The sequence below is a fragment of the Ranitomeya variabilis genome, chromosome 3 (assembly GCF_051348905.1).
Source record: "Ranitomeya variabilis isolate aRanVar5 chromosome 3, aRanVar5.hap1, whole genome shotgun sequence".
Taxonomy (NCBI): Eukaryota; Metazoa; Chordata; class Amphibia; order Anura; family Dendrobatidae; genus Ranitomeya; species Ranitomeya variabilis.
The window spans coordinates 553,357,553-553,374,078 of record NC_135234.1 but is presented as its reverse complement, the minus strand read 5'-3'; the positions used below and the strand labels follow the sequence as shown (position 1 = coordinate 553,374,078).

At 42.4% G+C, this 16,526-nt stretch overlaps 1 long non-coding RNA gene across 1 annotated transcript in view; it reads left to right on the top strand.

The window, feature by feature from the left end:
* The window catches only part of LOC143818376 (uncharacterized), a 109,116-nt gene extending 92,919 nt beyond the window's left edge, over window positions 1–16,197 (top strand). Inside the window, exon 3 of the long non-coding RNA XR_013224497.1 lies at window positions 15,784–16,197. This is a non-coding gene — a long non-coding RNA (uncharacterized LOC143818376). The remainder of the gene's footprint in view (window positions 1–15,783) is intronic.
* The last annotated feature ends 329 nt before the right edge of the window (window positions 16,198–16,526 follow it).

Here is a 16,526-nt window from a genome sequence, read left to right as displayed (position 1 = left end):
TTTGTCTCACAATTTCTGCTGAATGTAGACAAAGCCATAAGTGGCTTTACAGTACTGCTTAACCATACAACGAGACTTGGGAGGGACATAGCACTATTTGGATCGCAGATTTTCCTAGAATACTTTGCAGACTCCATATACAGAGCCCTCCAGTACTGTAAAAGCAGAATCTCCCCTCAAGTGACCTAATTTGGGAAATGCTACCTCTTTGGTAATTTACCTACAGGTGTAGTGATGATTTAGACTCCATGAATGCTTTCCATAAATGAGAAGCTTTTGCTGAATGAAAATTGGAAACTGCCATTGTAGTATCCGTACGTTGCAGTCACCAGTACATTGTAGTGACCAACTCATGCTTCTGGATAATAAAAATGCTAATCATGTAGATGCTAAATGTGTTTTAGGCACACTAGGATTCGATAGGGCATTTGGATTTGGGAGCACAGAATTTGCTGTATTTTTTGGGGGGATGAGGAGCAATTTTACTTTTCCAGAGCCTTATACTAACAGTAAAGTGGAATCCCCCTTTATTTCCAATAACAGATGACAAACCTGAGTGGGGACTTGGTTTTTTGTGGATTAATTTGAAGCTTTTTTTGGGAACATTTTACATAACATTTGGGATCACATTTATCCTGCACTGTACACTGAGCTCCTAATTTGGGGTTTCCATCTAAATCTCTGATAGACGAGATTCAGATGAAATTCCTGATGGATGCATTTACTATAATGAGACAGCAGAGATACTCTGGACTCTATCTGGCCTCTATTCAGCATTGTCCTTTTCAGAAGTGCACAAAACTGTGGTGGACCGCGCTTTTATGCACACCTAAAAAGACAGACTGTGCCGGATAACAGGCTGCCAGACCGCATCCACAGTGCCTCCAACTGCCTCATTATAGGAAATTTTGTGTCAGAGGCGCCATCTGAATCATGTATTTCATAGATTTACATGGACATCCTGGTGTAAGCGCTGAGCGTAGAGCGCAGGACAAATGTGAGACGAGTCTTACTGCTATCTTTGTGAGGCAGAATGAAAAAAATCAACAGCAGGTGAAGAATTGGTTTTATTTCTTTTTTATGCCATTCCTCATGGAAGCCGCAGGTGGACATGTAGCAGAGGTACTTTATGACCAAGAACAGGTAGCAGAGGCCCTTGAAGATGCAAGCAGACTGGAAACATCATGTCACAGTCAGATATGTAACAGATGTTCGGGAAGACCAGGAACAAGTAGCAGAGTTCCTGAAAGCTGAATTCGGATAGTAGACATCCTGGAGGCTGCAGGGGGACATGTAGGCGAGGTCTTCGCAGATCAGAAACAGGTAGCAGAGGTCCTGGAAGCCAAGAGCGGAACGGAGACTTCCTGGAAACTATTGGCGGACATGTAGCAGAGGTCCTGGAGAAACTGAAATTGGCAGCAGAGGTCCTAGAAGCCTTATTCAAACAGGAAATGTCCTGCAAGCCACAGGTAGACATGTAGTAGAGGTCCTGGAAGACCAGGAACAGGTAGATCTCTGAAGCTACCAGAAAGTTTAATTTGGAAGTCTTAACATCAAGACCCAGGTTTGTGTTTTCTTAAGCTTTACACAGGCCCAGGCAGATGATCACCTGGCCATCTGCAAAAGCCCAATGGGAAGCACAATATTGTTTAACGGACCAGGGTGAGGTGAGCAAAACCTGGATCCAAGACAGGTACGTAACAGTACCTGCCTTCTTAGGGCCCCTCCCAAATGCATCAATAATCCATGACAGCAATGTTGCGCCTTTTGGGTTCATTGCCTTGGTATTCTGTCAGGCTCAATGGGTGAGGTGGATCCTCAAAGTCCAAGGTCAAGGTGAGCACACAGGCCACTGATATCAGTGCAGCCGGCAAGTTAAGAATGCGGGAAATAGGTAGTAGAGATACAAGATGGAGTGTACAGACAGGAGTGTCAAAACAGGTAGCAGAGGATCTGGAGTCCACAGTCAGGTAGCAATGGTCATGAAAAACTGGAGACAGGCAGCAGAAGTCCTGGAGGATCAAGAACAGGTAGCAGAGGTTCTCAAAGTTGCAGTCAGGCAGGAGACATCCTGGAAGCCTCAGTCGGACATGTTGAAAAAATCTTGGAAGAATGGGAACAGGTAACATACATCTAGAAGTCGCAGTCAGACAGGAGACATGCTGGAAGCCACAGGCAAACATGTAGCAGTGGTCCTGGAAGACTGGGAACAGGTAGCAGAGGTCCTAGAAGCCACAAGCAGACAGGAAATGTCCTGGAAGCCACTGATGGACATGTAGCAGAGGTCCTGGAAAAGTAAAAAGAGTTAAGAGGTCCTGGAGTACCGGGAACAGGTAGTAGAGGTCTAGTAAGCCACAAGTGGACAGAAGACATCCTGAAAGCCATTGGAGGATATGTAACAAAGCTATTGGAAGACTTGGAAAAGGTAGCAGAGGTCCTGGAAGACCGAGAACAGGTATAACAAATCCTGGAAGTCCTGCAACAGGTATCAGACAGAACTCTGAAGCAACTGGAACGTCTAGCTAGAATGTCTTAACGCCAAGACCCAGGTGTGTTTCTTGGTAGGCCTGGAGGCCACAAGTGGACAGGAGATGTCTTTCAAGATGCTGGCAGACAGGTAGCAGATGTCTTGGAAGACAGGGAACAGGTAGCAGAGGTTATGGAAGGTTGAGAATATGAAGCAGAGGTCCTCAAAGCTGCAGTCATGCAGGAGACATCCTGGAAGCCTCAGACACATTTCAGAGGTCCTGAAAGACTGGGAACAGGTAGCCGACGTCTCAAAGTCACAGTCATACAGGAGACATCCTGAAAGCAGAAGGCAGACATATAGCAGTGGTCCTAGAAGACCGGGAACAGGTAGCAGAGGTTCTGAAAGCTGCAAGCAGACATGAGATGTCCTGGAAGCAGTAGGTGGACAGGTACCAGAGGTCTTGGAAGACCAGGAATGCATAGCAGAGGTCATGGAAGCTGCAGTCAGACAGAAGATATCTTGGAAAGCTGAGTTGAACAGAGATCCTGTAAGAGCAGGAACAGGTAGCAGAATTACGGAAGCCGCAGTCAGATATGTTGCAGAGGTCTTGAAAGACTGGGAACAGGTAGCAAAGGTTCTAGAAGCTGCAAGCAGATGTCCTGGGAACCGTATGCAGTGAGGAAGCAGCGGTCTTGAAAACCAGCAACAGATAGCAGAGATCCTGCAGGACCGGGAAGAGAACCAAAAACAAGGGAAGTGCAAAATCCCAATAAAATATTGAATTGCAGTGTGATTTCTAGAAGTGTGTTCTAAAAGTGTGGATTACATTAGAATTAAAACCTGAATTGAACCTGAAGGGAACTGAAGGTAACTGGCCAGTCACTGCAAACAATGTTTCTGTTTGTTTTCAATTTCACCCCTATAATTCTTCACTTTCTGCTACCTCCCCCAATCCCCACACCAAGTAAGGATCTGTTCATCTCCTCTTCAATCCTCCCCATCCATCTCACCTCCTCCTCAGAACTGTTCCTTAACATACAATCCTCTGTCTCAAAGCACAGGCAGCCCCCTCACGCTCTCTCCTGCTCCCACCTGCTAACACTATCTCTGCTCCTTCTCACTGCTGGTGATATCTCTACAAATCCTGGTCCTCCTCACCACATTCCCACAGTCATTTCTACCTCCCATCCACGCTCCATCACAAACTTCCGTAACCTCTCTAACCTTATACCCATTCGCCCAGCCCCCGCTTCCCCAGTCCCACTAACAGGAGCTCTGTGGAACGCTCGCTCTGTCTGTAACAAGCTTTCCTACATCCACGATCTTTTTGTTACTACCAAACTTTCCTTCCTCGCCATCACCGAAACCTGGCTCACCCCTTCTGACACAGCCTCTCCTGCTGCACTCTCTTACGGTGGCTTCCACCTTTCTCACACACCCCGCCCCAGCAGCAAGCATGGTGGAGGAGTTGGTTTTCTCCTGTCAGATAACTGCTCCTTCACCCCAATCCCACTGCCACCCTCTGTTACCCTCCCTTCCTTTGAGGTGCACTCTGTGCGCATCTACTCCCCCTCCAACCTCCAACTGGCTGTCATTCACCGCCCCCCAGGACCAGCCACCATCTTCTTTGACCACTTCACCACCTGGCTACTTCATTTCCTTTCTGCAGACATCCCCACTATCATCATGGGCGATTTCAACATCCCCATTGACACTTCCCTCTCAGCTGCCACTAAACTTCTATCTCTCTCTTCCTCCTTCGGCCTCACTCAATGGTCTTCTGCAGCCACTCACAAAGATGGTCACACACTGGACCTCATCTTCACCCGCCTCTGCTCCCTATCTAACCTCTCTAACTCACCTCTTCCTCTCTCTGACCACAACCTTCTCACATTCTCATCTCTCTCCACTCCATGTCTAGAGTCCCCACCCCACAAACTTTCACACCCTCGCAGAAATCTTAAACATCTTGACCTACATTCATTCTCTGAATCCCTCCTCCCTCTCACAGACATAAGTTCCATACACAATGCAGATGACGCTGCCGCTCTATATAACACCGCAATAGCTGTAGCTTTGGAATCTGCTGCCCCACTTACACATACCAAAGCTTGCAAAATCAACAGACAGCCCTGGCACACCAGCCTGACTAAAGAACTGAGGCGAGCTTCCAGGACTGCTGAGCGCAGATGGAAAAGATCCCACTCCAACGACCACTTAATCGCATTCAAACAGTCCCTCACTACTTTCAAGACCGCACTCGCCACAGCTAAACAAACCTACTTCTCATCTCTCATATCCTCCCAGTCTCACAACCCTAAACAGTTATTCAACACCTTCAATTCTCTCCTCCGTCCCCCAGCACCTCCTCCCTCCTCACTTATCTCTGCTGAAGACTTTGCCTCATTCTTCAAGCAGAAGATTGATAACATCAGAGACAGTTTTGGTCAACAAGCCCCAGAGCCCTTCCTCCCAGCTTCCCTACCCTCCACCTCCAAAACCAACTACTCCTCCATTACAGAAGATCAACTCGCCACTCTACTCTCAAGATCGCATCTCACCACCTGTGCACTTGACCCGCTCCCATCCCACCTCATCCCAAACCTCACCACAATCTTCATCCCAACCCTAACCCATCTCTTCAACCTATCACTAACAACTGGTGTTTTCCCCTCAAGCTTTAAACATGCCTCCATCACACCTATCCTCAAAAAGCCCTCTCTTGACCCATCCTCTGTATCTAGCTATCGCCCTATATCACTTCTCCCCTATGCCTCCAAACTACTGGAACAACACGTCTACCTTGAACTGTCCTCCCATCTCTCTTCTTGCTCCCTCTTTGACCGCTTACAATCTGGCTTCCGGTCACACCATTCCACTGAAACTGCGCTAACTAAGGTCACCAACAACCTCTTAACCGCCAAGAGCAAGCGACACTACTCTGTTCTCCTCCTCCTCGACCTGTCGGCTGCCTTTGACACAGTGGACCATTCACTATTATTACAGACCCTCTCATCCCTTGGCATCACAGACTTGGCCCTATCCTGGATCTCCTCATACCTAACAGACCGGACATTCAGCGTCTCCCACTCACACACCACCTCCTCATCTCGCCCCCTCTCTGTCGGAGTCCCACAAGGTTCAGTCCTTGGACCCCTGCTCTTCTCCATTTACACCTTTGGCCTGGGACAGCTCATAGAATCTCATGGCTTTCAGTATCACCTCTATGCTGATGACACACAGATCTACATCTCTGGACCAGATATCACCTCCCTACTAACCAGAATCCCTCAATGTCTGTCCACTATTTCATCCTTCTTCTCCGCTAAATTTCTGAAACTTAACATGGACAAAACAGAATTCATCATCTTTCCCCCATCTCACGTGACCCCCCCAACGAACCTATCCATTACAGTAAATGGCTGCCCACTCTCCCCAGTCCCACAAGCTCGCTGCCTCGGGGTTATCCTTGACGCTGATCTCTCCTTCAAACCACATATCCAAGCCCTTTCCACTTCCTGCCGACTTCAACTCAAAAACATTGCACGAATCCGTTCATTCCTCAACCAAGAATCTGCAAAAACCCTAGTCCATGCCCTCATCATCTCTCGCCTTGACTACTGCAACCTCCTGCTCTGTGGCCTCCCCTCAAACACTCTCGCACCCCTCCAATCTATTCTAAACTCTGCTGCCCGACTAATCCACCTGTCCCCCCACTATTCTCCGGCCTCTCCCCTCTGTCAATCCCTTCACTGGCTCCCCATTGCCCAGAGACTCCAGTACAAAACCCTAACCATGACGTATAAAGCCATCCACAACCTGTCTCCTCCTTACATCTGTGACCTCATCTCCCGGTACTTTCCTACACGCAACCTCTCATCCTCACAAGATCTCCTTCTCTACTCCCCTCTTATCTCCTCTTCCCACAATCGTATACAAGATTTCTCTCGCGTATCACCCCTACTCTGGAACCCTCTACCACAACACATCAGACTCTCGCCCACCATCGAAACCTTCAAAAAGAATCTGAAGACCCACCTCTTCCAACAAGCCTACAACCTGCAGTAACCACCGATCGACCAAACCGCTGCATGACCAGCTCTACCCTCACCTACTGTATCCTCACCCATCCCTTGTAGATTGTGAGCCTTCGCGGGCAGGGTCCTCTCTCCTACTGTACCTATTATGACTTGTATTGTTCAAGATTATTGTACTTGTTTTTATTATGTATACCCCTCCTCACTTGTAAAGCGCCATGGAATAAATGGCAATAACAATAAATAATAATAATAATAATTGTTATTGATTATAAATGAAATAAAATATAAGTCAAACATATTAATATCTTGTGCAATTACAGGGGAATAGCAGAACAGAGTGACAGCTGAGCTGATGGTCACACTAATAACCCAGTGGTAACAAGTATACTGGTATTGCACTATTGTTAAGATATATAGACAACAATCATAATCCATATGAACACAAATAAAGTGCTGGTGCATGTGGACCACAGAATGGTGATAGCTGAAAATACAAAGCATAAAAAAACTGACAAGTGTGTATCAGTAACCACACTCTTATGGCCCCTCCCAAATGCATCCATAAACCTTGGCAACGATGTTGCACCTTTTGGATTCATCTTGGTATTCAGTCAGGCTGAGGGGGTTCTTCAAAACCCAAGGTCCAGGCGGGCACACAGGCCATGGGTGTCAATGCAGCAGGCAGCTGAAGAACGCAAGAAACGTAGAATAGGTATGGAAGGATGCGGACAGGAGTCTGGAAACAGGTAGCAGAGGTCCTGGAGACTGCAAACACTTGTGGACACATAGCAGAGGTCATGCAAAACTGGGAAGAGGTATCAAAATTCCTGGATGACCGGGAACAGGTAGCAGAGGTCCTGAAACCCGTAAGCAGAGATCCTGGAAGCCTCAGTAGGACATATTGCAAAAGTCTTGGAAGACTGGGAAAAGGTAGCATAGGTCCTGGAAGCCACAGTTGGCCAGGAGATATCATGAAAGCCACAGGGGCACAAGTAGCAAAGATCATGGAAGATGGTCAACAAGTAGCAGAGGTCCTGAAAGCCACATGTGGACAGGAGATGTCCTGGAAGCTGCATGCAGAAGACCGGAAACAGGTGTCATAGGTCCTGGAAGACAGGGAACAGGTAGCAGACATAACTCCAGAGAAACTAGAAAATCTAAGTAGAATGTCTTAATTCAAAAACCCAGTAAATGTCTTGGTAGGCATTATACAGGTCCAGGCAGATGATCACATGAGATCACACCAGACCGTCTGCAAAGCCCAATAGATTTCAGCGTACCTTGAGAGAGGGAAGCAAAGCTTGGATCTGAGATAGGTGAGCAACAGTGACACCCTCTTATGGCCCCTCCCAAATATGTCTGTAACCCATGGCAATGATGTTATGCCTTCAAGATCCATTGTCTTGGTATTCTGTCTTGGGGAGGTGGATCCTCAACGTTCAAGGTCCAGATTAGGTGCAACTCAGAGTTGCACCTAATTTTTGTGACTGTTGACATCTTTAAACCAGTTTTTCTCAGCTGTTCCAAAATAGGAGGAGCTGTGGAGGTTTGTGGACTGTGGCAGTGTGAATTAGATAAGCTGTTATGTTCCATACATCAGAAATCTCATTTCAGTACCTGTCTGGACTCTGGAGTGATCATCTACCATGATAAGATAAAATGAGGGCTGGCATTTCAGCAAGACAATGATCCCAAACACACAGCCAAGGAAACTCTCAATTAGTTTCAGAGATAGAAAATAAAGCTGCTAGAATGGCCCAACAAATCATTTGACCTAAATCCATTACAAAATTTCTGGAATGAACTAAATGTCAGAGTTCATAGAAGGAGCCCACAGAACCTTTAGGATTTAAAGAGTGTTTGCATGGAAGAATGGGCCAAAATCACACCTAAGCAATGCATGCCCTCTAATTTCTCTCTATCTATCTATATACTGTATATACATATACAATGTAGCTGTGAAAACCAATGGAAGAACAAGTAGGGCTGAGGGCTGGCATTAGGAGGGGCAAACAGAGCATCTGCAAGAGCCTCCATCATCAAAAGGGCCCTTTGTCCTTTACAAGCCAGTAGCGGCATTTATAGTGCTTTTCCTGTGCTATTACTGCAATATTCAAGGTTAAAAATGTAGAAGGACCTTTGATGACATTATGGTTATGTGACAAAATGTCCTTCACCCTGCAGGAGTTTGGAGGAGCTGAAGGAGGAGAAGAAAGTCCATTTCACTTTCCGTGAGTGTACGAGTGTGTTTTTGTATGTGTGTGTATAATATGCAGTGTATATGTAACAGGTAGAGTGTGCCAGTATATCATGCAGTATGTGAGTGTGATATGATCAAGAATCATTGTTCTTGGCAATCCCTCACCCTGTGTAAACAGGACAGGTACTGCCAATAGTATTATACTGTGTAAGGACAGAATAGTCCATTAGCAATCATTCATCGTGGTCTTGTGAGTTGTGAACAAAGGTCCTTCACCCTGTCGCAGTATAGAGGAACCAAAGAGGAAGACTAAATGAAGAATAAGAGAAAGCTTGATATGATCTCTATACATGCAGTGTATGTATAATATGCATTGTCTGTGCAATATGCAGTATGTTTGTGTTAACATGTAGTTATTATTTTTTATTATTATTATACATTTTTATAGCACCATTTATTCCATGGTGCTTTACATGTGAACGGGGCAAATATAGACAAGTACAATAAACATGTTTGTAAGCAATGTACAGTGTATGTAACGTGCAGTTTGTGTGGGTATGTAACATGCAGTATATATGTGCAGCATCTAGGGACTGTGTAACATGCAATATTTTTAACATGTAGAGTAGGTAACCTTCAGTGTGCATGTATTGTATATGTAACATGATTAAATATCATCGTTCTCTGCAACAAATTACCCAGCATAAAAAGGACATAATATTGTATCTACTGAATGATCTATTATCTTTTATCAATAATTCAGTCCCAATCATTCTTCATCAGCCTGTGTAAAGAGACTGGAAAACAAGCGCCAAACGACTTGAATGTAGTCAGTTTGCAGTCATTTGTCTGAAGTTAACTCATGTAAATGTTGCTATGTGATGGGACAATATATAAGCATTTTGGGCCCACTTTAAATTTTTCTCGCGCATCAAACAAGCCCTGAGACCCAGTTCTAGTTGCAGGGGTTTTCATTTTTTTCTTTCTCTAGTCATACATCTTGTTAGGAAGATAAAATCTCTGTGTCCATATTTTTTCCTTTCGGTTACAGATCCATAAACCCAAATATCTGTTGTGAAATCATCAACAAAAAACTCAATATTCATCCCTGCAGATTTCTGGGAATTATTTCAAGAAAATAAAATATTAAGTTTCATGTCCTTCATACTTAAATTACTGTGAAATTTCAAGTAATTTTTTTTCTTTATTGTCCAGCAAAAACTTAGCTATTTATAATATTTGAAAGTCTTTTACTGCATCTTTCCTTCTACCTTTCAATATTAATATTTAGAGGATAATCTAATTTTCATACAATGCTCTTTGAGAATAGGCATGTAAACATAAGATGCATGTCTCAGGATTGACCACTGCATGGTGCTACAACTTAAGGCATGAAGTTATAGCATTTGTTCATTGTAGATTGAAGTATATTATAAAATAGTTTTGTTTCACTATAAAGAACAATATATATTGATGGATGTTAAACATCTTTAAAACACATGTTTAAATAGTTAATTATAATACCATGCCTTAATTATCCATTAGGAAAATTTGTGCCTTTAGAGAAATGACATTCTAAGCTGCAAGTTTATTATACTATGGTCATACAAAGGTTATGAGCGGTTTTGCAGGACTTGAATGTGAAATCTAGGGTTAGACTATCAAGAGTCTAGTAATTTTTTAAACATTTTTTTTTTAATCAAAATATTAGGACAGGTTTGTCAATGACGGTGCTTTAAAATTGGCCTAACCCAGGGGCAGACACTGACAGCTTGGGGCCCCTGTGCAAAGAATATATATATATATATATATATATATATATATATATATATATATATATATAGCATCATGATTACTCACTAATCCTGCCCCCTGCACAGTAGCTCTGCCCCTACCACATCACCACACATAATCCTGCTCCCCACCCCATTACCACACACAATCCCGCCCCCACCACATCACCACACACAATCCAGCCCCCCCAAATCCCGCCCCCCACCACATTACCACACATAATCCCGCCCCCCACCCCATTACCACACACAATCCCGCCCCCACCACATCACCACTCACAATCCAGATCCCCCAAATCCCGCCCCCCACCACATTACCACACATAATCCCGCCCCCCACCACATCACCACACATAATCCCACCCCTTCAACACATCACCACACAATCCCGCCCCCCCAACACATCACCACACATAATCCCGCCCCCACCACATTAGCACACTATTGTTATTAACTTCATTTTAAGTTAATTTACCACCTGCGTAAGCGCTATTGAATGTTGTCATCATTTACTTTAGTTTAATCACCAGCAGCATTAATTAGATAGCAATGAGCGTGCCGAGCGTTAGCTGGCTGGAAACATCTAGTATATATATACATATATATATATATATATATATATATATATATATATATATATATATATACACATACACACACACATATATATTATATATATATATATATATATATATATATATATATATATATATATATATATATATATATATATATATATATATATATATATATATATATATATATATATTATACAGCTCTGGGAAAAATGAAGAGACCACTGCAAAATGTTCAGTTTGTCTGATTTTTCTCTTCATAGGTATATTTTTGAGTGAAATGCAAATTGTTCTTTTATTCTGTAAACTTCTGACAAGTCTCTGATTTTCCAAGCAATAAATTTAGTTTTTTTTTCTGAAAAGGATAAATGGTCAAAATTAAAAAAGTAACCAGTGCTTTCAGACCTCAAATAATGCAAATAAAACAAGTTCATAATAATTTAGAAACAATAATCCTAATGTTTTAACTCAGGAAGAGTTCAGATCCACAATGCGGATTTACTGCGGTTTTTATACGGCTTTCACCTGCGGTTTTACACCTGCGGATTCCTATTATGGAGCAGGTGTAAACCGCTGCGGAATCCGCACAAAGAATTGACATGCTGCGGAATAAACAGCGTAGCGTTTCCACGCGTTTTTTTCTGCAGCATGTGCACTGCGGATTTTGTTTTCCATAGGTTTACATGGTACTGTAAACTCATGGAAAACAGCTGCGGATCCGCAGCAAAATCCACAACGTGTGCACATACCCTAAGCAGTTCTTTGTTTTATGGCTTGTGACGACTATCCATCATCCTCTTAACTACATTTCAGAGGTTTTCAATGGGGTTCAGGGCTGGAGATTGTACTCTAATATCCCACACCAGGATGGATTTAGTACCTGCAAATTCTTCATGGAAAACACAGGGACTGATGCTGACTCTGGTGAAACTTATAAAATTCATCCTCACCCGCAATTACTTGAAATTTGACAATTATATATCTACAGGAGACTGGCACAGCAATGGGAAGTAAAATGGCTCCACAGTATACAAATCTTTTCATGGCCAAGCTTGAAACCAACTTTTTGTCCTCATGTCCCTTCAGGCCTCTGGCGTACTACCGCTACATTGATGATATTTTAAATCTGGACAGAGTCTGAGCAACAGCTAAAGATGTTCCATGAACAGTTTAATCAATATCATCCCACCATCAACTTAACACTCAACTACTCCAGCACTGAAATTAAAGGGAATCTGTTACCCCATTTTAGACTTATAAGCTAAGGTCACCGCCATCAGAGGCTTATCTACAGCATTCTGTAAGGCCATGTGCACACGTTAAGTATTTTTCGTGTTTTTTTCGCTATAAAAACGTGATAAAAACGCTAAAAAAACGCTTACATATGCCTCCCATTATTTTAAGTGTATTCCGCATTTTTTGTGCAAATGTAGCCTTTTTTTCCGCGAAAAAAATCGCATCGCGGAAAAAAAAGCAACATGTTCATTAAAATGCGGAATTGCAGGGGATTCCGCACACCTAGGGGTCCATGGATCTGCTTACTTCCCGCACGGGGCTGTGCACACCATGCGGGAAGTAAGCAGATTATGTGCGGTTGGTACCCAGGGTGGAGGAGAGGAGACTCTCCTCCACGCACTGGGCACCATATAAGTGGTCAAAAAATAAGAATTAAAATAAAAAAATAGGGATATACTCACCCTCGATGTCTTCCCGCCTCCACTGCACGCTGCCGCGTCGGTTCCTGTAGCTGATGTGCGGCGAAGGACCTTGCCGATGACGTCACTGTCCTGTGATTGGTCGTGAGCGGTCATGTGACCGCTCACGTGACCGTGACGTCACGGAAGGTCCTGCGCGCACACACCAGCTATAGGAAGACGAACGGACGCCGCTGATGAGATGTCTGGGTGAGTATAAGCATTTTTTTATTTTTTTTATTATTTTTAAACATTCTCTCTTTTACTATAGATGCTGCATAAGCTGCATCTATAGTAAAAAGTTGGTCACACTTGTCAAACAGTATGTTTGACAAGTGTGACCAACTTGTCAGTCAGTTTTCCAAGCGATGCTACAGATCGCTTGGAAGACTTTAGCATTCTGCAAGCTAATTACGCTTGCAGAATGCTAAAAAAACGCGAAAAAAACAGAAAAAAAAACGCAAAAAAAAAAATGCGGATTTCTTGCAGAAAATTTCCGGTTTTCTTCAGGAAATTTCTGCAAGAAATCCGCAACGTGTGCACATACCCTAATACTGTAGATAAGCCCCCGATGTAACCTGTAAGATAAGAAAAACAAAGTTAGATAATACTCACCGAGGTGTGGTCCTGTCCGATGGGCGTAGCGGTCCAGGTCTGGCGCCCCCCCATCTTCATACGATGAGGTCTTCTTCTTTGCTTCCTGTTACGCCTCCTGTGCAGGCATGCTTTGCCTGCCCTGTTGAGGGCAGAGCAAAGTACTGTAGTGCGCAGATGCCGGGAAAGGTCAGAGAGGCCCGATGCCTGCGCACTTAAGTACTTTGCTCTGCCCTCAACAGGGCAGACAAAGTATGCCTGTGCAGGAGCCGCGACAGGAAGCAAAGAAGAGGACCTCATCATATGAAGATGGGAGGTGCCGGACCTGGACAACCATGGGACCGGACCGCACCTGGGTGAGTATAATCTAACTTGTTTTTCTTATCTTACAGGTTACATTGGGGGTTATCTACAGCATTATAGAATGCTTAGGCAAAGAATTTGTAAACACTTAGAAAGGATAATAAACTTCTATACCATTTGATATAAATGTGTTATATATTAGTAAATCCCAGTGCAAACAAATCAGGTGAGTGGAAACCACTCGCATGAACAGTAGAAACCAACCACCAGAGCTAGACCCAATTCCAAGAAGAAAGTGGCACGGACATACGTATTTATCAAAATATTACTTTCTTTTATTTGTAATGGTAACAACATATCATATGTGCACATGTTTGGAAAACTAAAAAATATAATATAATACATAAAATCACCAGTATATATAAAAACCTAAATAGGTATAAGGTACGCCATAAAAGGAAGGGTTAATATCAGGAATCCTTTTAAAAACCAATAAAAAGTAAAAGAGTATGAGCCACAAGTGCCGAAAACATATATATATATAAGGTATAAAAAATGTATCTATATATAGTAGAGGTGTATGGGGTAAAAATCTATGAAGTAAAAATATATATATGGCCCACAATATGAGCAATTATTCTAATCATACATCATAGAAAGTGCAAGGTGCAATAAGGTGGCAAAAAAAGGGCCCAAGGTGCCAAATCTACAACAAGCTGTATATGAACACAAGGTAATAGTGGGAGGAAAATAACTAGGAATTCCTGTACCTTTACTGGCGATACCAAATCCAAACAATGCGCACCCCGACGCACGTTTCGGATGTAAAATCCTTCGTCAGGGGGTGGCAGGTATAGAAATCAAGGAGTCTATATACTGTGAGAATATAACCGACATCAGACGCCGGCGTATTGAATGGCGCAGACACCGACAGGCAAATCCGGAAGTTCCCGCCCACCGCGTCACGTGGTCGGACGCACGGGGGCTGAGTACCCGGCGTTGCCTAGGCCACACAGACGCTGAGAGCAGGGACAGCGAACCGCTGAAGGCGCATGCGCACGACTCCAGCGTACTGATGTGGGTAAGGAGAGGAAGGGGCAAATGGGGTGTGGCTTACCCACTGATAGATATAAAGTAAGATTAGAAAGGGGGAGTAAATAATGACGGCAAATAACCCAAATTATATAGATATATTGTAGTATAATCCAGAATATTAAAAAAAAAAAAGGAAAGAAATAATGAAAAGCGAAAAAAAGGGGGAAGTGTGCAACCTACATTGAATGACGATACGACATGCATCAGGAAGTGCTGAATGAGCATAATATATAATGAACAATAAAATATACATATATGCATACAAAATCACCATATATATCAACCTCACAGTCATAGGAAAAATAAATAATATAATATACCAAAAAGTTAATAACTATACATAACAAATAACAATAGTGAAATATTATGTTATTGCATAAATTATGCTCGATAGATATTCGATGAGCATGAAGAAAAAATTTTTTTGTGTTGTCCTAACACTACACAAATATATAATCTGACCTCCATGTATAATAATAGTACATGTCACATATACATGCATCAGGAGGTACAGGATGAGCATAATATATATTTTTGTTACTACATTAATTATGCTCAACGGATGTAAAATGAGCATACCAAGAGACATATTGACCTGACACTACCCAAATATTAGAATCTGACCTCCATGTATAATGATAACATACACATGCATCAGGGGGTTCAGGATGAACATAATATATATTTTTTGTTATTTATGTTACCCGATATATATACAAAAAAGTGCATCAAACATACGTATAGATGCAACTCCATTGTACATAAAGAAGTATCGGATGAAAAAGAGAGGAAGGGAACTTATATATTCCCATATATCCGATAATATCCAAAAAAAGAAAAAATCTCATAGTGTGCATCAGGAGGTAAAAAAAGGAAAAACGAAAAGAAAAAAGAAGAAAAAGGGGGGAAGAAAATCATATATAATTAAAGTAGCCACAACACAATATCAATTGTTGCTCTAACGATATCACAATTTGCATTATAAGAATATGAATAACTTCCAATTATTCAAATTACAGATACAGATGGAATACAATCAAAATTCTCTCTCTGTACATGAAGAATCAATCCAATGATCCAGAAAAATGGACCTCGCTTTTTGGAAGGAGCAGCAATATGACCATAGTGGTTTCAAGTCCACAGAACACATAAGGTAAGTAATATCTAAAAATAAAGATTGAGAGATATTAGTTGGCAAATAATAAAATTTCAAATTATGTACATATATGTGTGCGTATACACACCCATACATACACACATACCAGAGATAAAAACATAAACAAATAAAATAAAGTAATATTTTGATAAATACGTATGTCCGTGCCACTTTCTTCTTGGAATTGGATCTAGCTCTGGTGGTTAGCATTATAGAATGCTGTAGATAAGCCCCTGATGGCGGTGGCCTTAGCTTATAGGCCTAAAATGGGGTGACAGATTCCCTTTAACTTTTTGGACACCATCATTGAGCTGCAGAACAATAAAATAGAGAAATCCCTGTATCAGAAGCCAATTGACTGTCTAACATACCTTAAATGGGACAGTTTCCATCCAAAACACATTAAAAACCCCTATTGTCTACAGCAAAGCCATCAGATACAATCGTATATGTTCCAACCCCATGAATAGGGATGAACACCTTGGTCGCCTCAGAAAGATGTTTTTGAATCAAGGTTACCATCCAAGAACAATTCAAAACCAAAATTACAAGAGCAATTTCATCTCCTACATTACAAAGCTAAAGAAGAAAAAAAACTGTGTTCCT